This window comes from Canis aureus, chromosome 5 (assembly GCF_053574225.1).
Source record: "Canis aureus isolate CA01 chromosome 5, VMU_Caureus_v.1.0, whole genome shotgun sequence".
Lineage (NCBI taxonomy): Eukaryota > Metazoa > Chordata > Mammalia > Carnivora > Canidae > Canis > Canis aureus.
In genome coordinates this window covers 18,517,420-18,541,670 of record NC_135615.1, presented here as the reverse complement: position 1 = coordinate 18,541,670, position 24,251 = coordinate 18,517,420, and the positions used below count along the sequence as shown (strand labels likewise).

Here is a 24,251-nt window from a genome sequence, read left to right as displayed (position 1 = left end):
TTTTTGTGATGACATCGGGAAAGTGATTAAAGCATCCCTGAATCAAAATCATCATAGATAGACAGTGAGAGAACCAGAGAGTTTATTTATGAAGACGCCTGTAAACCTAATGGGATACCTCCTTTGATGCTTACAAAACGGATGTAAGGGTAAGAATGATCATTTCGGCTATGGCAAGTGGGTCCTTGTGATCTGACGATGCAGGGCTTGCTAATAGTAGTCCTGGCATAGACTCTCAAATTTCTTCAATACTTAGCATCCTCCGTGTCCTCCGAGAAGTAAAAGGTTAGTTTCTGGACCGGGTCTTGGATTCATCTGGCTTTCGTATGTTAACAGGTTCTGAAAGCATCTGGGACACACTTGTTCCATTTTAGCCAGCACGGGTCGTCCGTCTGCTTTTATTTTTGTCTTTCTCTTCCTTCCTCCCTTCGTCCTCTCTTCCCTCCCGTGGTCCTCTGTGTTTGCTTTAGCAGTGTGGCTTACCTTGCCACTTGGCAAGAAAAAAAAGGCAGCTCTTGTGTGGGGTAGATGGAGGGAAGGATAAGAAATAATCCACCGCCCGAATTTGAGTTCCCTGGGTTCAGTTCCAGCGGCAGCAGCTTTGCTGCAAAAATTGCTTTGCTGTTCGAGATAGCCAGCAGAGGGAATCAGGACTTTGCTTGCAGCAGGGGTTGAAGCAGGCTTTTTTTTTTTTCCTTGGAGGAAATACTGCAGCTTTCTGGACTGCATACCCTGCTCCCTGGAGAGGTTCCACCCACCGGCTGGAAGGAGAGGAAGTGAATGAAAGGACAGGAGGAGCCCGAACACCATGTCACTCTGGAAGGGAGACAGCAGCAACCAGGCTGTGCAAGGTTGTTTTGTTTTGTTTTCTTTTCCCCTTTCTCTTTCTTTTTTTTTTTTCTTTTTCATTTTTTTGTTTTCTTTCTTTCTTTCTTCTTTCTTTTTTTCCCTTTTTCTTTAAGGTGGGGAAAGAGACAAACAGGAGACAGGAAGCTGATCTGCAAGGATTCGGAGTTGTGCTAAAAAGACTTTGATTTTTTTCTTCTCTCCCTCTTTACAAACGCTGGCAATTGACATCACTACAGACAGCCTGGGTAGAGAACAAAGTGCCTCATCCCAAGTGGACCCTGGCAGCTGGGGGAAGGAAGGCAGGATCTGGGAAGGCTGTGTGTGTGTGTGTGTGTGTGTGTGCACGTGTGTGTGTGCGTGTGTTGTTCTACCAATACCTTTCCTTTTTTCTTTCTTTCTTTCTTTCTTTCTTTCTTTCTTTCTTTCTTTCTTTCTTTCTATTTTTTTGCTGTGTTTCTTTTTTAAATTCCTGCCGTGTTGGAACTAGTGAGTGGTGGAAGACGAAGGATCTCTGAAGCCTCATCAGTCATCGGGACCATCAGGAATAGTGGTTTAAGAGGACGCTCGGCCTGGGGCACCATACCGTGTCATCGAGTTCCCTGCCTCGGAGATAAAGATTCCAGCTACATGGGTAAACGCCTGGATCAGCCACAAATGTACCCCCAGTACACTTACTACTATCCTCACTGTCTCTAAACCAAGGTATGGCTCGACCCACAGTCTGGCAAGCAGTGTGTATCCTGCACTTGGGATGGGAAACAGGCATGTGGATTATTATTTACCTCCCCTTTCCCATCACCTCTTCCTGCTTCTTTGAAATTAGTAACATAGCAATGGAGTTACTGAGGCAGAGGAGAATATGAGAAGAAAGCAAGCCCTGGGATTGTGGTTTTTCTCTTCTAGCAGAGATAATAGTTTCGCTCGTGTTCCTTTGTTGTTATTTGGCAACATAAAGATGTTCCTGATATCCGTAGTAAAGTGCTTTGCAGATGGACAGGGTTGTTAGAAAGGAGATTGTGACAGTGATTATCAGGAACAACAACGATTTCAGAGGCTTTTCTGGTGAGCTGTTCTTTGTGGCTCTGAAAGGGTTTTTCTCACTGGATAGGATGCACCAGGGTGGGGGCAACTCAGACTTTCAATCACAGAGTATAGAATGAAAGAAGGGTGTGGGAAGGTATAGTACGACTAACTGACGTCCCGTAGAGTTTGTTTGGGTGTGCTTTTGTTTTTGTGTATTTGCCTTACATATTTTATTTTATATGGAGGGTGATCAAGACTCTAGAGACTGAAGTTTGGAGCTTTACAATAGATGTTCTTTACTTTTCGAAGCTCTGTTTTTCTGTGCTGGCTGCCATCAGGAGGCCTGTGGGTCTTGAAACGGGATGAAATATAACTGATGATAATTGGACACGAATTGGTTAAATACTTTAGTCTTGGGATCCCTGGGTGGCGCAGTGGTTTGGCGCCTGCCTTTGGCCCAGGGCGTGATCCTGGAGACCTGGGATCGAATCCCACATCGGGCTCCTGGTGCATGGAGCCTGCTTCTCCCTCTGCCTATGTCTCTGCCTCTCTCTCTGTGTGTGACTATCATAAATAAATAAAAAAAATTAAAAAAAATTTTTAATACTTTAGTCTTTATGTGTGTGCGTAAATGACCATTACGGGGCCAGTGGAAAGCCCACGTAACTAAGCAGTGGGCAGTGCCAACCATGAACTTGATCCTGCAGTTCAGACCTGAAAGGCTCTCAGGTGTGAAATCACTGCTCCAATTTGTCAGTTAAATTGGACTTGATGAGTTGGGGGGGAGGGTGTCGGTAGAGTTATCGCTTTGAATGTATGGGTTATGTTTCTTTACAGGTGATATTAATTTTGTATCGCATTAGCCAGACTCCACTGTCTTCTTAATAAATAAATATGTGGAGAGTGACCAAGGCGTGCCTGAGTGATCTGTGCTGCCACCGGGACTCGTTGATGGGGTTAGTGTTCGGTAATCCATGCTGTAGTTAGCTCTTATTTATTCTGTCTCCTCCAACAATGCCTATTTGTAAACCAGACGAGGCAGCAGACTTTCCGAATTCTATTAAAAATTGTTGCTTTTTTTTCTTTCTTTTTCAATCGCTCCATGACTCGCCCTGCCCCTGCAAGGTCTCCTCACATTGCTTTTTGCCCTTGTGAGCATTTAGTTTGTGGGGCTGCTGCTTTAGTAGACCAGCCCTCCTGCTCCCGTGCAGTGCAGTGTGTTTTAACTCTTTGGGGGATTGGGTGGAGAATGCTGTCTGCCTTCCTCAAGGAAATGGCAAAGCAAGGGCTAGTCTAAAAGAGGAAATCTATAGTCATTCCTCATCCCCCCCAAGAAATAAAAACAACAAACCCAAGGGTTCCATGAAAAATATCGGACATTCCATCCCTTTTACTCATTTGGCTAAATTTTTCCAAATGTTTCAAAATTCATGCTTTCTTTTTGGTTCTTTTTTTGACTATGAAGCATATTCAGAAAGGAAACTTTAGATAAAAATGAATGGAATAATTGCTTTCCTGCCTGAGATTTCTTTTAACTTATTGCTAGCAGGAAATAATGTCTTGCACATTATATTAAGGACAGGATGTTGGATGAGCTACACTGATGGGAAGTGTGTGTGTGTGTGTGTGTGTGTGTGTGTGTGTGTGTGAAGAGAGAGACTGGGAGAGGGAGAGAGAGAGAGAGGGATTGAGGTAAAGAAAGAAAGTGCAGTGGTGAGGGAAAAGAGGAGAGCCTGAAAAACATAGAGGGAATTTTTTAAAAAATCTGTTTTGGGGTCCTGTGTAGTTTAGTGTTGTGTAGACAGGCGGCATCTGGATCTTGTTACTTTCAAGCTAGTCAAAGCCATCAACTTCTGGAACATTTTTAAAGAAGCTAGACCCATTAAGTGACCTAAACTGATATTCGGGCAATCAGATCAGGGTGGTGGGGAATATAGGATCAGCTACTTTGGCTATCATGGTAGTTCATATTGATTATTATGTTGCAAACTTTCACAGAGCTGTGAAGTTGTCGAATACTGTTTCGGTGGCTCTGAAATGATAGACATTAATAACATTCCTGGAAGCTGAAGATGTGAAAACATGCCCTGCTTTGAAACTTGGGCACACAGGGAATGAGAATAAGGATCAATCATACTTTAAAATGTGGGGACTTTCTGGCAGCATGAATACTATGTAAGAAAGTACTATCATGACCCAGTATAGCATGAAAACAACTGGGTTATTTCAGTGTTGTCTTTTTGCTCCTTTTATATTTTTATCTTAAAATATTACCTATAATAATTCTGAGGGGAATACATGCTGCTCATGTTTATTTGGTAAGCAAGCCTTGGTGGAATTCACAAAATCTACAGTCCTAGCCTTGGCTTATAGTTATAATCTATTTTAAAAATCAGAGCTATTTAAAATGATACTGATACATAAAGAATACTTATGGTTGATAAAAATAGAGTTCTGTGGTTGACTATAAAAGTCATATTCTGGTGACATCATAACTTAAGCTGTCCTGTAAAACCAGGTGTTCTTAACTAATCAACAAAAGCCATTTACTGACATTAGTTTGGGGTGAAGAATCTTTATGGGGTTCTTAAAGAACTCAAGGTGTATTGTTGCATTTATTCAGACAGTACAAAATACTGAACCTTTTCTTTCTACTTAAATGTGTGTGTTAGATACAGCTGCTCTTTTCTTTTTTTTTTTTTAATTTTTATTTATTTATGATAGTCACAGAGAGAGAGAGAGAGAGAGGCAGAGACACAGGCAGAGGGAGAAGCAGGCTCCATGCACCGGGAGCCCGACGTGGGATTCGATCCCGGGTCTCCAGGATCGCGCCCTGGGCCAAAGGCAGGCGCCAAACCGCTGCGCCACCCAGGGATCCCAGCTGCTCTTTTCTTATGATAAAACCAAATGAGAGTAGGATGCCTAAATAAATGGAAAGGTTTCCCTTTCCTCAAATGCTATTAAAGTTTTAGAAAATCTTGGGGCACTTCCCTGCTTTCTCTGCTCCTCTTATTTTCCCATCACATTAGAACTAATTCACTACCTTTGTTGCTTAAAAAGAAAAAGAAATTAGAAATAAGTTACTTATGCTTCTCTCCCTTTGAATAATTTTCCAAATGCTTAAATTATTATATTAGATAAATGTACATAGGAGTAAAATGAAAACCCAATGACTAGCTGATAGCTATCTTGTAGCGGTATTGTTCTAGGATGCATGCTTTCCAAGACCTTGCATTAAAAGCTGTCATTTGTCAATTTTCTTTTGGCCATTTTTTCCCCCTATTAAAAGAAGCAATTTAAAAAAGAAACATTGTTTGTGATTGAGCAGAAAAGAAGCAATCTTGATGACATGTTTTAATATTTACATAAGAGCCATAGCCAGATTTAAAAAAAAAAAATCTTCATCAAAACGAATTTGCTCTTTGAAGGCCACCAGGATAATCAGCAAATTTTAGAGAAAGGGGACCAAAAAATAGCTCATTAGCTTAATGATAATATCCATAATCACGTTTGATTGAGTCACAACCTAATATTTCTCAGCAATTTTGTTATAGCCCATTCAAAGCAAGCAACCTGTTGCTATTGCATTGTGAGACCCAGGGTGAATCGCAATCTGAGTTATTTTGTGGAGGGTTTCTTGAAAAAGCAACTTAATTATAACTAGGAAGGCTAAAAAGAGTAAAACATGGTCACAGCCTGGTGAATTGATACTTTGTTGCTGAGAAAGATATTTCCCTCATGTGTGGTATCTGGAAAACTTTATCATCTTCCCAAAACTTTAAAATGCATCTAAACGCACACAGCGGGATCCCTGGGTGGTGCAGCGGTTTGGCGCCTGCGTTTGGCCCAGGGCGCGATCCTGGAGATCCGGGATCGAATCCCACGTCGGGCTCCCGGTGCATGGAGCCTGCTTCTCCCTCTGCCTGTGTCTCTGCCTCTCTCTCTCTATCTGTGTGTGACTATCATAAATAAATAAAAATTTATAAAAAAATTAAAATAAAAAAAAAATAAACGCACACAGCAAGCTAGTCCTTCCTTCCATTTCCTTACCCTGACCGGGTCACGATGTTTCTACCGATCCAGGGCATGGTTTCTACTCATGCTGCTTTTCCATCAGCCTACTACTTTCCCGCCTTGGACCATCTGCTTCCCCTGAAGATCTTGCAGAAAGATCTGTGGGACCCAACAGAGTTTTTCTGGCTGCTGCTACTCAGATCGTATTCAGAACCTGGTGTGAAGTTGGGGTCAGGTATAGGGAGTAACTCATCAACTGCACACTGACTTCAGGCTGAGTTTCCAACCATCTGCAGCCTGGACAGCTGCTCATCTCTCAAAGTCTAGCTAGAGCCCGATTGATTGTGCCATAGAGAGAGCAAACACTTGAAACACGAAGGACTAAGGAGTAGGGAAAGGAAGAGAGAGGCTCCTATGGGGCAAGGGATATTCTCAAAGATGTGAATGTACAGATCCTTCAAAAGCAAAACAGGACAACCCCTTAACATGCTTCTTGCACATGAAAATGTAGAAAATCCTGCAGAGGGAGGGAAAGAGTTTAGGATTTCCTTAGTACTTCCTGCCTCAGATTTGCATTGATAGCCAGAGTTGGTAACTTGCCAGTTTTAAAACAGCCTTGAAAACTCCCAAGTTCTGTTTTCCTTTGAAAGGCTGAAACATACAAAACTGGTTTTCTAAAAATTGTCCAGCAATAGAACCTTGAGGTACAACTCCAAATATGTCTTTCGCTTCAGGGGGTAATATGAGAGCATGAAACTATGATAAATCTTGTTTGTCTCATTTGAGAATGTACACAATTTTAATTGGTTTTGAATAAGAGAAAAATAGTAACAAGGGGCCACTCTCCCTTTCTAGTTGTCCTGTTTTCTTTACCTCCCCCCCATATTAAATTATCTTTGGAATTGTCTTTTCTATAATGCAGCCATTGTTTTCACAGTACTAAGTTTAGTGCCTAGCTAAAAGGAGGAGCTATGTAAAAAGTTCATGTTGTTGTTGTCTTTCTCTCCAGAATCATTCTTAATTCAAAAGAAACCTCATGTCAATTTGTTCTAACAGTATCTTCCTAACAGCTTCCTTTCGCTTTCTCTCAGTTTGGGAAAAGAACAATAGAATTATAAATCAAAATTATTTCTCTGAAGTAATTAAATCTATTAGAGGGTTGGAGGTAGGGCTGATTTGCAGGGAGGGAGACAAAAGAAGAGAAGTAGGATGTAAGTTCATTTCAGGTCTTTCTGGCTCCAGGAATTCTGGAAAGCGTCATTATTGCACTAATATGATTTTACACAATCCTTTTTGACATTATCAGTCTTTTTGGCAGAGAGAGGGCTCAGTCACAATTACGTCCATGCCAAATTCTAAGAAAACCAGTCTTTCTTTAAAAGAAAATCTTTTTAGTGTTGGACTTCTTATTCGGAGTAAATGGTTGATGTTTATCCACAATTGGCTTCGAGTACTACATTAAAATTGTGTTTTGTAGCAGTCTTGTAAGCCACAGCTGTATGTGATTAAATAGTGTAATATCAAAAGCGTGTGAGAATAGGCTTTTTTATGCTATAGCTGTTGCACAGCAAGAGAGCAGATGGAACCAGAGGGAGAGCCAGGGCAACAGTGTATTTATGTGTTGTAATACCTGCGTCGAGGATACACATTGCTGTTTTTTGCAGTAGTGGGAAAATGCTGACCTATCTTGGATGTCATTGAAAAATACACTTTTTGAAAATGGACATGGACCTATCATACCAATTTTTATTTTAAACAGAGAGTTACTGTTTTATTAGAAAACACATATTTACCGAAGGGTCCGAAACATTTGCAAGTGGAAGGATCATAATGATTTTCCATGCAGCACACATTCAAATAACAAAAGTGAATTTCTCATTTCTGTTTTGAAATCATAACTTTTTTGCTTTTTTAAAAAAAATTTAAATGTTTTTTGCTGCTTTAAGCTGTGGAACTATTGTAAGAAAATCATCAGGCCATTTATCCCTAAAAAAGAGTGACAGGTAATGAGGAGAACAAAATAGGCGGTGGTATGATTCTTTTTTTTTCTTTTCAGATATTTGGAAATATAGTATTTGGTTTTGTATGCCTATTGTTCCTTTGTGGCCACTGTTAAGAAGTACATACTTGTACAAAGGGACACACTTTTGGGTCTATCTCTTTAGCAGGATATCATAATAAGGAGATTTATTTTTCATGGGATGGTTAAACTATAAAGTTCTTGAAAGAAAATATTCATGAAACCTGTCATCTTGAGTTTTCTTGAGCTTGTGAATCTATAGGATACTAATAAGAGATTTACTAGTACGTCATTGTTTTCAGGGCCTTGAAAAAGCCTATAGAAGTAGCTGTTGGTTTTCAAATTTCAGGCATTAAAAAGCAATTTGGAAAAGGAAAAAAAAAGAGGGGGTTGACAGAGATAAGTTGGATTCTGTTTGTTTTGTTTTTCATGTTGATATAAGCAGCAAATTTGTTCACATTTAAACTTTTTTTTTTCATGTAGATTTACTGGTCAGGAAGTATATACCATGTGGAATCAGTAACTGGATATAGCTTTGGAATTCAGAACATTGACATCTAATAGATAACAAATTTCAAGAGTATGGATAACAAATGCTGAGTCATGGAGTCTGGTTTTGTTTTATTGTTGTGGAGGGAGGTAATTCTCTGATTTGTGTGTCAATGGATTGGTTTCAGGTTCTCTAAGATCTCTTCCAGGCTTAGTATTTGTGACTCACACTTTGAGACTAAATGAGCCTGCTTTGATGTATTCGTGGTACTGGGAGATGACCTTGGTTTTGTGCTGTCAATGAGTTTTGTTCAGGTCCCCATCCTTTCTCCAGAGCAGATCAAATACTGCTTTGCCCACTCTGGTGATTGATGAATTTAACTGTCTGCTTCCTTTGCCAATCTAAACCCAGTGTACCAAGAGAAACACATCCATCACCTGGGAGTGGGTGGAGAGCAGCTCCCAGGGGTAGGTCAAAATGACAGGCATCATTTAATCATGGTCATTGCCAGCTTTGTTATCGTGGTTAAAGTTTTCTCCTTTGGGTAAAATTAGAGCTTATCTAAAGATGGTGACAGTGTGATGCTTTACTTTTCTTCATTTAACTTCCTCTCTGCAGGTGGTTTCAGAACTGAATGGGTAGGCATATGTTTGGCCTAACCAGTGGGGTGATGGAGGCAGAAGGATTGCCTCATTAAGGCCCTGACAACCCTAGTTTTGTGAATGAAACTAGGAGCTAGTGCCAATATGGAAATGACAATTGATAGATGAAATACTATTTTGACTGGAGGTTATAAATACTTAAAACCCCTAAATTGCTGAATAGTAGTCTTTAAAACATGAGAAAAGAATACTATTGTAACTCTAGTATATGGAGTAGTAGGAGCAAGAGAATTACTTCTCCGGGACACATAAGCACAACCGTTATCTTTCTGTCTTTTTCTCACTAAGTACCCTTCTCATTCCCCCAAAAGCTCCTATTAGCTGAATTAATGAAAGTAAATAGAGGGACGCCTGGGTGGCTCAGCGGTTGAGCGTCTGCCTTCAGCTCAGGGCATTATCCTGGAGTCCTAGGATCCAGTCCCACGTCAGGCTCCCTGCACAAAGTCTGCTTCTCTCTCTGCCTACGTCTCTGCCTCTCTGTCTCAGTGTCTCTCATGAATAAATAAATAAAATATATTTTTTAAAATAAAGTAAATAGAACCTTGAATTTTGTTTTTATGAATGATAGCCAGATAGAAAAAAATAGACTTGACTTCATACATAGTTCAGGCAACCCTGATAATGTCCTGTCTTATTGTGTGGAAAGTAAGAGACAATGGAAGAAAAATAAATCTTGCTATATTCTAAGTATTGGTACTAATTATTTTAGGTATGGAGTTTTGGTTTCAGAGTTAGCTTTCCTACCATTATATTGTAGGGTTAAGAAGTTGGTATACATCACACTTCATATGCTAGAATCTTTGGCTATTTCATTCTTAACTAATGGTTTTCAAGCTGAATATGAATCATGCATAGAATTTAAGGAGAGTTTTTGAGGAGCCTTCCTATTTTTATCTCGTGTACTGCTGTCTATTTATCTTAGTCACATTGCTGATTGAGGACGATTTAATGAAAACGAAAATGGAAAACAGAATACTAACTGTCTGGGTTTCTGGACCGGTTAAGATACCTTAAAAGGTTTCCTTACATATGCGAGTCATATTTGAAGCTATTATCGATGTCTGTAAACTCTCATATTGCCCCTTTTAAAACTTATCAGTCACATAAATTGGGTGGTGGCACCCTGACTATAGCTCCTGTTGAGGTCACTTAGCATTCAAGCAAATATACTTTTGAGCTCCTAGCTAGTTTCGAGTGGATGAAGTATTTGAAGGAGTGTGTACAAAGCTTGGAATAAAATTTCAGAGATTGTTTTCTAGTGTATCATACAAAAAACCCATCTGACATACTTACGATGTTTCATTTCTTCATCTCTTCTCAAGAGATGAGAAAAACACTTTTTTTGACTTGGTACTTGTCCCTGGAAGGGTTGTGACACTCCTGAATTACCCTCGGTCTTGCTTTCGGCCCCTAGGCCTCTTGTCCCTTGCTGTGCATAGCAATTCAAACTGAACCATTAGAAATAAGGATGTTGTATTTCAGTATAAGGCAGGAAATTCTGGAAAAGCATAAAATTCTGATGTCCTTTTTAAACTTATTCCAAAAAATTAACCACTGCTTTTTTTTTATGATAGTCACACACACAGAGAGAGAGAGAGAGGCAGAGGGAGAAGCAGGCTCCATGCACCGGGAGCCCGATGTGGGATTCGATCCCGGGTCTCCAGGATCACGCCCTGGGCCAAAGGCAGGCGCCAAACCGCTGCGCCACCCAGGGATCCCTTTTTCTTTCTTTCTTTCTTTCTTTCTTTCTTTCTTTCTTTCTTTCTTTCTTTCTTTCTTTCTTTCTTTTTTTCTTTCTTTCTTTCTTCTTTCTTTCTTTCTTTCTTTCTTTCTTTCTTTCTCTTTCTTTCTTTCTTTCTTTCTTCTTTCTTTCTTTTCTTTCTTTATTTCTTCCTTTTCTTTCTTTCTTTCTTTCTTTCTTTCTTTCTTTCTTTCTTTCTTTCCTTCTTTCTTTTCTTTCTTTCTTTCTTTTCTTTCTTTCTTTTTTTCTAATAAAAATTTATTTTTTATTGCTGTTCAATATGCCAACATACAGAATAACACCCAGTGCTCATCCCATCAAGTGCCCCCCTCAGTGCCCACAACCCAGTCACCCCCACTCCCCGCCCTCCTCTCCGTCCACCACCCCTAGTTCGTTTCCCAGAGTTAAGAGTCTTCCATGTTCTGCCTCCCTTTCTGATATTTCCTACCCATTTCTTCTCCCTTCCCCTCTATTCCCTTTCACATCTTCTTTATCCATTCATCATTCGATGGACACCGAGGCTCCTTCCACAGTTTGGCTATTGTGGACATTGCTGCAAGAAACATCAGGGTGCAGGTGTCCCGTCGTTTCACTGCATCTGTATCTTTGGGGTAAATCCCCAGCAGTGCAATTGCTGGGTCATAGGGCAGGTCTATTTTTAACTCTTTGAGGAACCTCCATACAGTTCTCCAGAGTGGCTGCACCAGTTCACATTCCGACCAAGCGTGCAAGAGGGTTCCCTTTTCTCTGCATCCTCTCCAACGTTTGTGGTTTCCAGCCTTGTTAATTTTCCCCATTCTCACTGGTGTGAGGTGGTATCTCATTGTGGTTCTGATTTGTATTTCCCTGATGGCAAGTGATGCAGGGCATTTGCTCATGTGCTTGTTGGCCATGTCTATGTCTTCCTCTGTGAGATTTCTGTTCATGTCTTTTGCCCATTTCATGATTGGATTGTTTGTTTCTTTGGTGTTGAGCTTAATAAGTTCTTTATAAATCTTGGAAATTAGCCCTTCATCTGATACGTCATTTGCAAATATCTTCTCCCATTCTGTAGGTTGTCTTTTAGTTTTGTTGACTGTATCCTTTGCTGTGCAAAAGCTTCTTATCTTGATGAAGCCCCAGTAGTTCATTTTTGCTTTCGTTTCTTTTGCCTTCATGGATGTATCTTGCAAGAAGTTACTGTTGCCGAATTCAAAAAGGGTGTTGCCTGTGTTCTCCTCTAGGATTTTGATGGAATCTTGTCTCACATCTAGATGTTTCATCCATTTTGAGTTTATCTTTGTGTCTGGTGCAAGAGAGTGGTCTAGTTTCATTCTTCTGCATGTGGATGTCCAATTTTCCCAGCACCATTTATTGAAGAGACTGTCTTTCTTCCAGTGGATAGTCTTTCCTCCTTTGTCGAATATTAGTTGACCATAAAGTTGAGTGTCCACTTCTGGGTTCTCTATTCTGTTCCCCTGATCTATGTGTCTGTTTTTGTGCCAGTACCACCCTGTCTTGATGACCACAGCTTTGTAGTACAACCTGAAATCTGGCAATGTGATGCCCCCAGCTATGGTTTTCTTTTTTATTTTTTTTTATTTTTTTTAAACAAGCTTTTTTTAAATTTTTATTTATTTATGATAGTCAGAGAGAGAGAGAGAGAGAGAGAGAGAGAGAGGGAGGCAGAGAGAGAAGCAGGCTCCATGCACCGGGAGCCTGACGTGGGATTCAGTCCCGGGTCTCCAGGATCGTGCTCTGGGCCAAAGGCAGGCGCCAAACCGCTGCGCCACCCAGGGATCCCTGGTTTTCTTTTTTAAAATTCCCCTGGCTATTCGGGGTCTTTTCTGATTCCACACCAATTTTAAAATAATTTGTTCCAACTCTCTGAAGAAAGTCCATGGTATTTTCATAGGGATTGTATTAAACGTGTAAATTGCCCTGGGTAACATTGACATTTTCATAATATTAATTCTGCCAATCCATGAGCACGGAATATTTTTCCATCTCTTTGTGTCTTCCTCAATTTCTTTCAGAAGTGTTCTATAGTTTTTAGGGTATAGATCCTTTACATCTTTGGTTAGGTTTATTCCTAGGTATCTTATGCTTTTGGGTACAATTGTAAATGGGATTGACTCCTTAATTTCTCTTTCTTCAGTCTCATTGTTAGTGTATAGAAATGCCACTGACTTCCGGGCATTGATTTTGTATCCTGCCACGCTACCGAATTGCTGTATGAGTTCTAGCAATCTTGGGGTGGAGGCTTTTGGGTTTTCTATGTAGAGTATCATGTCATCAGCAAAGAGGGAGAGTTTGACTTCTTTGCCAATTTGAATACCTTTAATGTCTTTTTGTTGTCTGATTGCTGAGGCTAGGACTTCCAGGACTATGTTGAATAGCAGTGGTGAGAGTGGACATCCCTGTCTTGTTCCTGATCTTTGGGGAAAGGCTGCCAGTGCTTCTCCATTGAGAATGGTATTTGCTGTGGGCTTTTCATAGATGGCTTTAAGATGTTAGGAATGTTCCCTCTATCCCTACACTCTGAAGTGTTTTGATCAGGAATGGACGCTGTATTTTGTCAAATGCTTTCTCTGCATCTAATGAGAGAATCACATGGTTCTTGTTTTTTCTCTTGCTGATATGATGAGTCACATTGATTGTTTTATGAGTGTTGAACCAGCCTTGCATCCCGGGGATAAATCCTACTTGGTTATGGTGAATAATCTTAACGTACTGTTGGATCCTATTGGCTAGTATCTTGTTGAGAATTTTGACATCCATGTTCATCAGAGATATTGGTCTATGATTCTCCTTTTTGGTGGGGTCTTTGTCTGGTTTTGGAATTAAGGTGATGCCAGCCTCATAGAACGACTTTGGAAGTACTCCATCTCTTTCTATCTTTCCAAACAGCTTTAGTAGAATAGGTATGGTTTCTTCTTTAAACGTTTGATAGAATTCCCCTGGGAAGCCATCTGGCCCCGGACTTTTTGTGTCTTGGGAGGGTTTTGATGACTGCTTCAATTTCCTCCCTGGTTATTGGCCGTTCAGGTTTTCTATTTCTTCCTGTTCCAGTTTTGGTAGTTTGTGGTTTTCCAGAAATGCATCCATTTATTCTAGATTGCCTAATTTATTGGCATATAGCTGCTCATATGTTTTTAAAATCGTTTGTATTTCCTTGGTGTTGGTTGATCTCTCCTTTCTCATTCGTGATTTTATTAATTTGAGTCTTCTCTCTCTTCTTTTTAATAAGGTTGGCTAATGGTTTATCTATCTTATTAATTCTTTCAAAGGACCAACTCCTGGTTTTGTTGATCTGTTCCACAGTTCTTCTGGTCTCGATTTCGTTGAGTTCTGCTCGAATCTTTATTAACTCTCTTCTTCTGCTGGGTGTAGGATCTATTTGCTGTTTTTTTTTTCTTTTTTCTCTAGCTCCTTTAGGTGTAAGGTTAGCTTTTGTATTTGAGTTCTTTCCAGTTTTTGGATGGCTGCTAGTATTGCGATGTATTTCCCCCTCAGGACTGCTTTTGCTGTATCCCAAAGGTTTTAAACGGTAGTATCTTCATTCTCATTAGAATCTTTATAATTTCTCCTTAATTTCCTGGTTGACCCTTTCATCTTTTAGCAGGATGGTCCTTAACCTCCACGTGTTTGAAGTCCTTCCAAACTTCTTGTGATTTAGTTCTAGTTTCAAGGCATTATGATCTGAGAATACACAAGGGACGATCCCAATCTTTTGAAATCGGTTCAGACCTGAATTGTGATGCAGGATGTGGTCTATTCTGGAGAAAGTTCCACGTGAACTTGAGAAGAATGTGTATTCATTTGCCTTTGGATGTAAAGTTCTGTAGATATCTGTGAAATCCATCTGGTCCAGTGTATCATTTAAAGCTCTCGTTTCTTTAGAAATGTTGTGCTTAGAAGACCTATCCAGTGTAGAAAGCGCTAGATTGAAGTCACCAAGTATAAGTGTATTATTATCTAAGTATGTCTTAACTTTGGTTATTAAGTGATTGATATATTTGGAAGCTCCCACATTCGGGGCATATATATTGAGGATTGTTAAGTCCTCTTGTTGGATAGATCCTTTAAGTATGATATAGTGTCCCTCTTCATCTCTCACTACAGTCTTCAGGGTAAATTTTAGTTTATCTGATATAAGGATGGCTGCTCCTGCTTTCTTTTGGGGACCATTTGAATGGTAAATGGTTCTCCAAACTTTAATTTTCAGGCTGTAGGTGTCCTTCTGTCTAAAATGAGTCTCTTGTAGAGAGCAAATAGATGGGTCCTGCTTTTTTATCCAGTCTGACAGCCTGCGCCTTTTGATGGGGTCATTAAGCCCGTTCACGTTCAGAGTTACTATTGAAAGATATGAGTTTAGTGTCATCATGATACCTATTTAGTCCCTGTTTTTGTGGATTGTTCCAGTGGACTTCTTCCTAAAGGGGAATTTTGAGAGTCCCCCTTAAAATTTCTTGCAGAGCTGGTTTGGAGGTCACATATTCTTTCAGTTCCTGCCTGTCTTGGAAGCTCTTTCTTTCTCCTTCCATTCTGAATGAGAACCTTGTTGGATAAAGTATTCTTGGCTGCATGTTTTTCTCATTTAGGACCCTGAATATATCCTGCCAGCCCTTTCTGGCCTGCCAGGTCTCTGTGGAGAGGTCTGCTGTTAATCTGATATTCATCCCCATATAAATTAGGGATTTCTTGTCTCTTGCTCTTTTAAGGACCTTCTCTTTATCTTTGGAATTTGCAATTTTCACTCTCAAGTGTCGAGGTGCTGAAGGGTTTTTATTGAATTTAAGGGGGGATCTATTTCCTGGATCTGAATGCCTGTTTTTCTGCCCAGATTAGGAATACATATTCTGGCCCTCTGGCCGTTTCAGCGCCCTCGGAAACCCCAATTAAATGTAGATTTTTCTTCCTCACACTGTCACTTATTTCCCTTAATGTATCCTCATGATCTTTTAATTGTTTGTCTCTTTTTTCCTCAGTTTCTCTCTTTGCCATCAACTTGTCTTCTATGTCACTCACTCATTCTTCCACCTTATTAACCCTCGTCGTTAGGACCTCTAGTTTGGATTGCATCTCATTCAATTGATTTTTAAGTTCTGCCTGATTAGATCTAAATTCTGCAGTCATGAAGTCTCTTGAGTCCTTTGCTTTTTTCTAGAGTGACCAGTAGCTGTATAATAGTGCTTCTGAATTGGCTTTCTGGCATTGAATTGTAATCCAGATTTTGTAACTCCGTGGGAGAGTGGACTAGTTGTGATTCTTTCTTTGGAGGTGAGGTTTTCCTTCTAATCATTTTGCTCAGTGCAGAGTGGCCAAAAACAAGTTGTATTGGGAAAAGGAGAAAAAGAGGGAAGAGAAAGAAGAAAAGAAAAAGAAAAAAAGAAGATAGAAAAAGAAAAAAAAGAGAAGAAAAGAAAAAAAGAAAAAGGGGGGGAAACAGAAATCAAAAAACAAAAAACAAGGGGGAGTATCCTCTGATTCTGTATACTGTAAATCCCTCGACTTCCCCTGGAACTTTCCAGTGCTGCTTGGTTAATAATTTGTTTTTCCCCTGTCGGTCTAACTGGTCCTCTGGGGGAGGGCCCTGCTGTGCTGATTTTCAGGTGTTAGCACTTGGGGGAGCTGCTCAGCCCCCTGCCTGGTGCAGGACTCAGTGGGGGTTGTTTACCCCGCGAGGCCCCAGGAGGAACAACCGCAGTGGCGGGGCCAGCTCTGGAGCCCTGGAGTCAGCTCCTGCAGTAGCCCCAGAGCTCTCCGTCTGCAGGGCCTGGAGGCTCCGGGGCGGGGCCGTTGATCTGCTCAGCTGGGGCAGGAGCGTCCTCGCTGTCCTGGGCCCTCCCGGCCTCTGCCTGTCCCGGGGGAGGCCAGATCCTGGGCTGTGTCCCCGGCGCCCTGGGCTCCCGGCCTGTGCTGGTGGGTTCGCGCTCCCGCCCCGCAGGCCCCTCTCCGCGAGCCGCCGCCCGAGCCCCTCCGAGCTGCTCCGGGTCAATGCGTGCGTGCGCTGCAGCCCTTTAGGGAGCTCGGCGCGCTCTCCCCAGGGCGCGGTGTCTGTTAGTGTCCCAGGGGGCCTGAGGGCACCCCCGCCCTCCTGGGGTCCTGCTCCAACTGCCTGTGAGCCCCTTTCCCCCGGGAAGGTCGGTGCAGCTCCTGCTCCTCCGGGACGGGGCTCTCCGGTCCTGGGGACACTCGCCCCGGCCTCAGCCCGGCTCCTCGCGGGGCCCCTCCCCCTTGGAGGCCTTTTGTTTCTTTATTTCTTTTTTCCCGTCTTCCTACCCTGGTAGAAGCGCAAACTCTTCTCACTGTAGCATTCCAGGTGTTCTCTCTTTAATTCTCAGGCCGAATTCATAGATTTTCAGGATGATTTGAAGATTATCTAGGTAATTTGGTGGGGACAGGTGACTTGGGGACCCTACTCTTCTGCCATCTTGCCTTTTCTCCTCTCTTAATATTAGAGATATTTGGATGGCTGCATTGAACTCATATCATCCTGCAAATAAATATCCTTTTTAAATTTATTTTTATTTATTTTTTTTTTAAATATTTTATTTATTTATTCATAGACACAGAGAGAGAGAGAGAGGCAGAGACACAGGCAGAGGGAGAAGCAGGCTCCACGCAGGGAGCCCGATGTGGGACTCGATCCTGGGTCTCCAGGATCACACCCCAGGCTGCAGGCAGTGCCAAACCGCTGCGCCACCGGGGCTGCCCTATTTTTATTTTTTTAGAGATTTATTTGTTTTAGAGAGTTCAAATGAGAGAGAAAGAGAGAATCTCAGGCAGACTCCCTGCTGAACCCAGAGCCCAATACGGGGCTCCATCTTACCGCCTTGAAATCATAACCTGAGCTGAAACTTAACCCATTGGGCCACCCAGGCACCCCTAAATAGCTTTTTAATATGCAAACACAAGCACCAGATTTAAGCAAAAACCTTCATAAAGAAATTGTGCTATCCTCCCTTACTTATATTTCTGTGACTACTGAATGAATATACCAACAACTGGAGAAGATAACAGAGCTTTCTTTTCTGCTCTACTAAAGTTCACCATGTATTTTTTTATACTAAGCCTTGTGTAGACTTTAACTTTTGTTCAATATGTTTTAGTATCTCAAAATCTCCAGAAAAGTTGAAATTCGATGCATTTTCTTTTAAAAGGATAAAAGGTTTTAAAATCCACTTTTATGGTTCTCCTTGGTGACTGAAGATATTAAACTAAATTAATGATAAATTGAAAGGACAACTAAACCAAGCAGATGTAGGTGAAGAAATTTTTCCATTAGAGTAACATTACTGAAAATGCAGATTATAGTAAGAGATGTATTTGGCTAAATTTTAGGGAGCCACTTTATGAAGTAAACTCAAAAAAAGCATTTCATTAAAAAAAAGGCATTTCAAAGCACTTTTCCTAGTGCTGATATTTAAGAAAGACAGAGAAGGGAAAATATTAAGGCCTGGGATTAATGAGATTTATAATCTAGTAGGAGAAGGAAAATAAACCCACATGGATATGTGTGTGAAAAGGACAACCCTACAGTATATTACTGAAATAAATTAAAACCCTAACATCAGGAAGAGTGCTCACTTTGGCAGCACAGATGCTAAAGTCAGGAAGAAAGTTTTTTTCTTTCTGTCTCAGCCACCTCTACTCTCCACTTACAGATACAGCTTACCTGACAAACATCCTAAAGCTTAATTGGTACCATTTCCTTCCTGGCATCTTGAGCAGAGCAAAATATATTCTCCACTATCCTAGCAACTTCTAGTCAAGATTCTCATCTAATATGATTCTTATATAAATATTCAGTGCCCTTAGAATTTAAAAAAATAATGGCTGTGATTTGGCAGATCAGTAGTGTTATTTTCTAGACATATTTTGCCCACAGTATTTTTTCCACACAGTCCTCCATGCCATCAGATATGATGCCAACCTCAGAAGCAAAAGTTACTTTCACTTCATTCCGGACATAACTTCTCATCTTTTCTAAGTAGCATCCTTTAGTTTTGTGAATATCTTTATTCCATTTTAGAGACCCATCTTCTTCCCATTATGGTTGATAGATTCATAATTAATTGAAGGTGAATGTATGTTACAAACAGAAATTTCTTTTTTTTTATGATAGTCACACAGAGAGAAAGAGAGGCACAGGCAGAGGGAGAAGCAGGCTCCATGCACCGGGAGCCCGACGTGGGACTCGATCCCCAGTCTCCAGGATCGCAACCTGGGCCAAAGGCAGGCGCCAAACCGCTGCGCCACCCAGGGATCTCCACAAACAGAAAATTCTTTAGAACTCTGGAGAGGCAATCATTCATCATATAGGTAAAAATAATGGCATTGCTTCTGCCTTCCTGGAGCTTATGGGCTGGGAAAGACATAGAAGGTCTTTACTTCTCAGAGATACTGTTTCTCTTTAGTTCATGTCAATAAATCTCCCTGAATCATTTCAATGAATTTTCCTCTTTCTTTTCTCAATTCTGTCCACAGATACCAGATTAATTTTTAATGCCCCTCTCTTATCTTATGACTCATTTGCATAAGAACCTAAATGATTCCTGTATGCCCCCCAAATCCCCCCACCCCTGCCAGTATTAAACTCCTTAGTGTAGTATATAGGCTGTCTGCAATTTAATTCAACTGATCCTTCCAATCCTCTATCATAATGTAAGAACTTACATTTAACACTGCATTAGGGACATGTACTTTGATGACTTTTTGCATGTATTTTCTGATTTGTAGCTGACAATAATTATATGAGATATGTAGTATGTATGCTGATTTTTTTCAGATGAAGAAACTAAAATATAAACAGTTTGCATCATCACCTATTTCCACACAGATAATGAATGATGGCTCTGGGATTAAACTTAGTGTTATTTGATCTCACTTGTTCACTACAGTAAGTTAAATAATGGCCCCCAAAGATATCAGGTCCTAAACCCTGGAACCTGTAAAACCTGATATCTTATTTAGCAAAGCCTATGCAGACACATCTGCATAATTAAAGTAACAATCTGGAGGTGGAGCAATTACCTGAATTAAATGGATGAACTCTTAATGCAATCACAAGTGTCACTACAAAAGTGAGGCAGATAGAGACTTGACACAGACACTAGAGGAGGCAGCAATGTGACCATGGAGGCAGAAGATGGTAGTGATGTGACTCCAAACCAAGAAATGGCAGCAGCTACCAGAGCCTTCAGAGGGGAGTACCCTCTCAATACCTTGCTTTTGGCTCAGTGATATTTATTTCAGACTTTTGGCCTCTGGAACTTGGAAAAATTGTTTTCTATTGTTTAAAGTCTCCAAGTTTGTGATCATTTGTTACAGCAGCCACGGGAAATTAATGCAAGAACAGAAACTCTGTTCTACACTGCCACCTATAGGCAAATTCTCTGGTTCCCAAATCAGAATCCTCTCAGTAGGAATTAGATGGCCACAGATCTAGATACAGGGGCATTACTTCCAAGTCTGCAGTAATAAATACTTGGGTAGAAAAGTCAGATAACCCAAACCTGAAGGAAATGAGGTACCCAGAGTCCAGGGATACTCTTCAAAAAAAAAAAAAAGGCATCAAATTAGAATTAGAGAAGCATCGCAGAAGACATAGGCCAAGAGCAACCCTAAATAATTATGTTAGCTTCCTTTACTTGTTATACTGAAAGAAAAGTTGATTCTTGAACTTGTCAGTCCTAATCCTGCAAGATAGAGAGAGCTACTTGTTTCTTTTTTTTTAAATTTTTTATTAATTTATGATAGTCACAGAGAGAGAGAGAGAGAGGCAGAGAGAGAAGCAGGCTCCATGCACCGGGACCCCGACGTGGGATTCGATCCCGGGTCTCCAGGATCGCGCCCTGGGCCAAAGGCAGGCGCCAAACCGCTGCGCCACCCAGGGATCCCGAGCTACTTGTTTCTAAAGGGAGAGATTCCCATGTAAGAACAAACTAGTAAGGTAGGTTTAATGAATGTAGTCACATGTACTCATTGTTGGGTGAACAGCTGCAAGTAGGTGTATGGTTTAATGACGTGGCAACATAAAAACAGATCTCTGGGTATATGTAAAGCTTTGGGCTTTGACTGATTCTACTCAACATGTACATCATTAAGTGCTAGCAACAGAAAGACACCAGGATCAAGATGCAGATTTCGTCACCTAGGGCTACACATCATTCAGTGACAAATTATAATAAATTAAACCAGATTGAATTTATAGGCACAGCTTGGAGATATTGTGTCTTCAATTCCAGACCACCAAAATGAAGCAAGTATCTCATGAAAGTGAATCAACTGAATTTTTTTTGGTTTTGCACTGCATATAAAGGTTATGTGTATACAATATTGAAGTCTATTAAAAGTGTGCAATAGCATTATGTCCAAAAAACACAATGTATATACCTTAAATTTAAAAATACTTTATTACTGAGATGCACGGGTGGTCCAGTGGTTGAGCATCTGCCTTCAGCTCAGGGCATGATCTTGGAGTCCCAGGATGGAGTCCCACATGGGGTTCCCCACAGGGAATCTGCTTCTCCCTATGCCTAGGTCTATGCCTCGTTCTCTTTCTGCATCTCTCATGAATAAATAATTAAAAAATAAAAATACCTTTATTACTAACAAATGCTAACCATCATGTGAACTTTCAGTTGGTTGCAATCACTGATCATAGATCCACGTAACAAATTAAATAATAATGAGTAAGTTTGAACTGCAAGAAGGACACAGAGACATGAAGTGAGAAATGCTGTTGAAATAAAAATAACACCAAAAGACTTGCTCAATGCACGTTTGCCACAAACTTCAATTTGTAAAAAAAAAAAAAAAAAAAAAAAGATTTGTGTGAAGCACGATAAAATAAGGTATGTCTATATAAAAAAGTGTTAAAGTGATTAGTTATTAAAGAAAAAAGGGTTTTTTTTCTCATAACATTTATCAAAATAAATTCTCAGATGAATTAAAGGCATAATTGTGAAACAATGAAACTACTGACATATTGTTGATAATATAGGTGAATTTTATATGAACATGGATAGAGAAAGCCTTTTTAAGCATAAAAGTCATAATGATATCACCAAGATGGCAAGAAAAATGATCTTCTCCAGTTCCCTCAGAGAAAAACCAACTAGGAGTATCTATAGTCAAGGCATCTTTGTGAAAGTCCTAGAACCAAGGATGAGGCTGGAGTATCTACTTGGCTCAGAAAAAAATAAAATAAAATAATGCATTTGAAGGGTAAAAGGAGCAGTTTTACTTTGACCTAATCACCCTTTCCCAAAACCAGTGCAGTACAGCAGAAAGATATACTCCCAGAAACCTCTGATTTCTCCAGTGTGAAAAAGCCCAAGGGAGGGTATCCAGCTTCTCCACTGTTATGAGTGCTTCTAAGGATGCCTACACTTCAGTCTCATCTCACAGGGACCACTGGAGAAATAAATAGCATAAGACTTTCAAGCATCAGAGATGGAGAGGGAGAAAGGGGCTCATAGCAATTAAGGCAGGGATCATGGTAAGCTGTGGTTTGGGGAGTGTAAGTATCTGAACAGAGCTCTTAGCTAAGAGCCAGAGTGAGAGCCATTTGGAGAACCAAAGTGATGGTGCTCACTTCAGCAGCACATATACTAAAATCGGAATGATACAGAGAAGATTAGCATGGCCCTTGCACAAGGATAACATGCAGCATTCCATATTTTTTCAACTTCTGGTCTTTGGCCTTGTCAGAATCATCCAGGGTGAAATTTACTTAGGTCATGGTTGATATTCTTGACTCAGCCCGCTCACATACAGCCACTCTGCACTTAGCAAAATGACTAGAAGGAAGAATTCAACACAAAAGAAAGAATCAGAAACAGTACTCTCTGCCACAGAGTTACAGAATTTAGATTACAATTCAGTATCAGAAAGTCAATTCAGAAGCACAATTATAAAGCTACTAGTAGCTCTGGAAAAAAAGCATAAAGGATTCAAGAGACTTCATAACTGCAGAAATTAGATCTAATCAGGATGATATTAAAAATCAATTAAATGAGATGCAATCCAAACTGGAGGTCCTAATGATGAGGGTTAATGAGGTAGAAGAAAGAGTGAGAGATATACAACACAAGTTTATGGCAAGGAGGAAGCTGAGGAAAAAAGAGAAAAACAATTAAAAGACCATGAGGAAAGGTTAAGGGAAATAAATGATAGCCTGAGAAGGAAAAATCTACATATTGAACAAATCATAGCTGAGAACTTCCCTAATTTGGAGAGGGAAACAGGCATTCAGATCCAGGAGATAGAGATATCCTCTATCAATAAAATAAAATAAAATAAAATAAAATAAAATAAAATAAAATCAATAAAAACCGTTCAACACCTCAACATTTAAGAGTGAAACTTGCAAATTTCAAAGATAAAGAGAAAATCCTTAACGTGGTAAGAGACAAGAGATCCATAACTTATATAGGGAAAAATATCAGATTAACAGCAGACCTCTCCACAAAGACCTGGCAGACCAGAAAGAGCTGGCAGGATATATTCAGGTCTTAAATGAGAAGAACATACAGCCGAGAATACTCTATCCAGCAAGGCTCTCATTCATAATAGAAGGAGAGATAAAGAGCTTCCAAGAGATGCAGAAACTGGAAGAATATGTGACCACTAAACTAGCTCTGCAAGAAATGTTAAGAGGGACCCTGTAAAATAAATAGGAAGCCCAAAGAACCTACCCACAAAAACAAGGACTGAATAGGTATTATGGTGACACTAAGTTCATATCTATCAATAGTTACTCTGAACATGAATGGGCTAAATGATCCCACCAAAAGACACAGGGTTTCAGGCTGGATAAAAAAGCAAGACCCATCCATTTGCTGTCTACAAGAGACTCATTTGAGACCTAAGGACACCTCCAACCTGAAAATGAAAGGGTGGAGAACCATTAACGTTCAAATGGTCCTCAAAAGAAAGCTGGGGTGGCAATCCTCCTATCAGATAAAGGTTATCCCAAAGACTGTAGTAAGAGATGAAGAGGGACACTATGTCATACTCAAAGGGTCTATCCAACAAGAAGACTTAACAATCATGAATATTTATGCCCCTAATGTGGGAGCTGCCAAGTATATCAAACAATTAATAACCAAAGTAAAGACATATTAAATTATAATACACTAATAGTAGGAAACTTCAACCTAGCACTTGCGGCAAATGACAGATCTTCTAAGCACAACATCACCAAAGAAACAAGAGCTTTAAATGATACACTGGATCATATGGATTTCACAGATATCTACAGAACTTTAGGTCCAAACACAACTGAACACACATTCTTCTCAAGTGCACATGGGACTTTCTCTGGAATAGACCATATTGGCTTACAAACCAGGCAATACCAAAAGATTGGGATTGTTCCCTGCATATTTTCAGACCACCATGCTTTGAAACTTAAACTCAATCACAAGAAGGAATCTGGAAGAAACTCAAACACATGGAGGT

General features: G+C 40.3%; 1 long non-coding RNA gene and 1 pseudogene across 1 annotated transcript; both read left to right on the top strand.

Annotated features, from left to right (window-relative positions):
* Positions 1–270: 270 nt before the first annotated feature.
* Positions 271–19,234, top strand: LOC144313763 (uncharacterized). The gene is made up of 4 exons (XR_013379396.1): positions 271–285; positions 703–851; positions 1,337–1,551; positions 18,910–19,234. It is a non-coding gene; the product is annotated as an uncharacterized LOC144313763 (long non-coding RNA).
* A 3,141-nt stretch (positions 19,235–22,375) lies between these two features.
* On the top strand, positions 22,376–22,472 carry LOC144315072 (U6 spliceosomal RNA; annotated as a pseudogene).
* Positions 22,473–24,251: the final 1,779 nt, after the last annotated feature.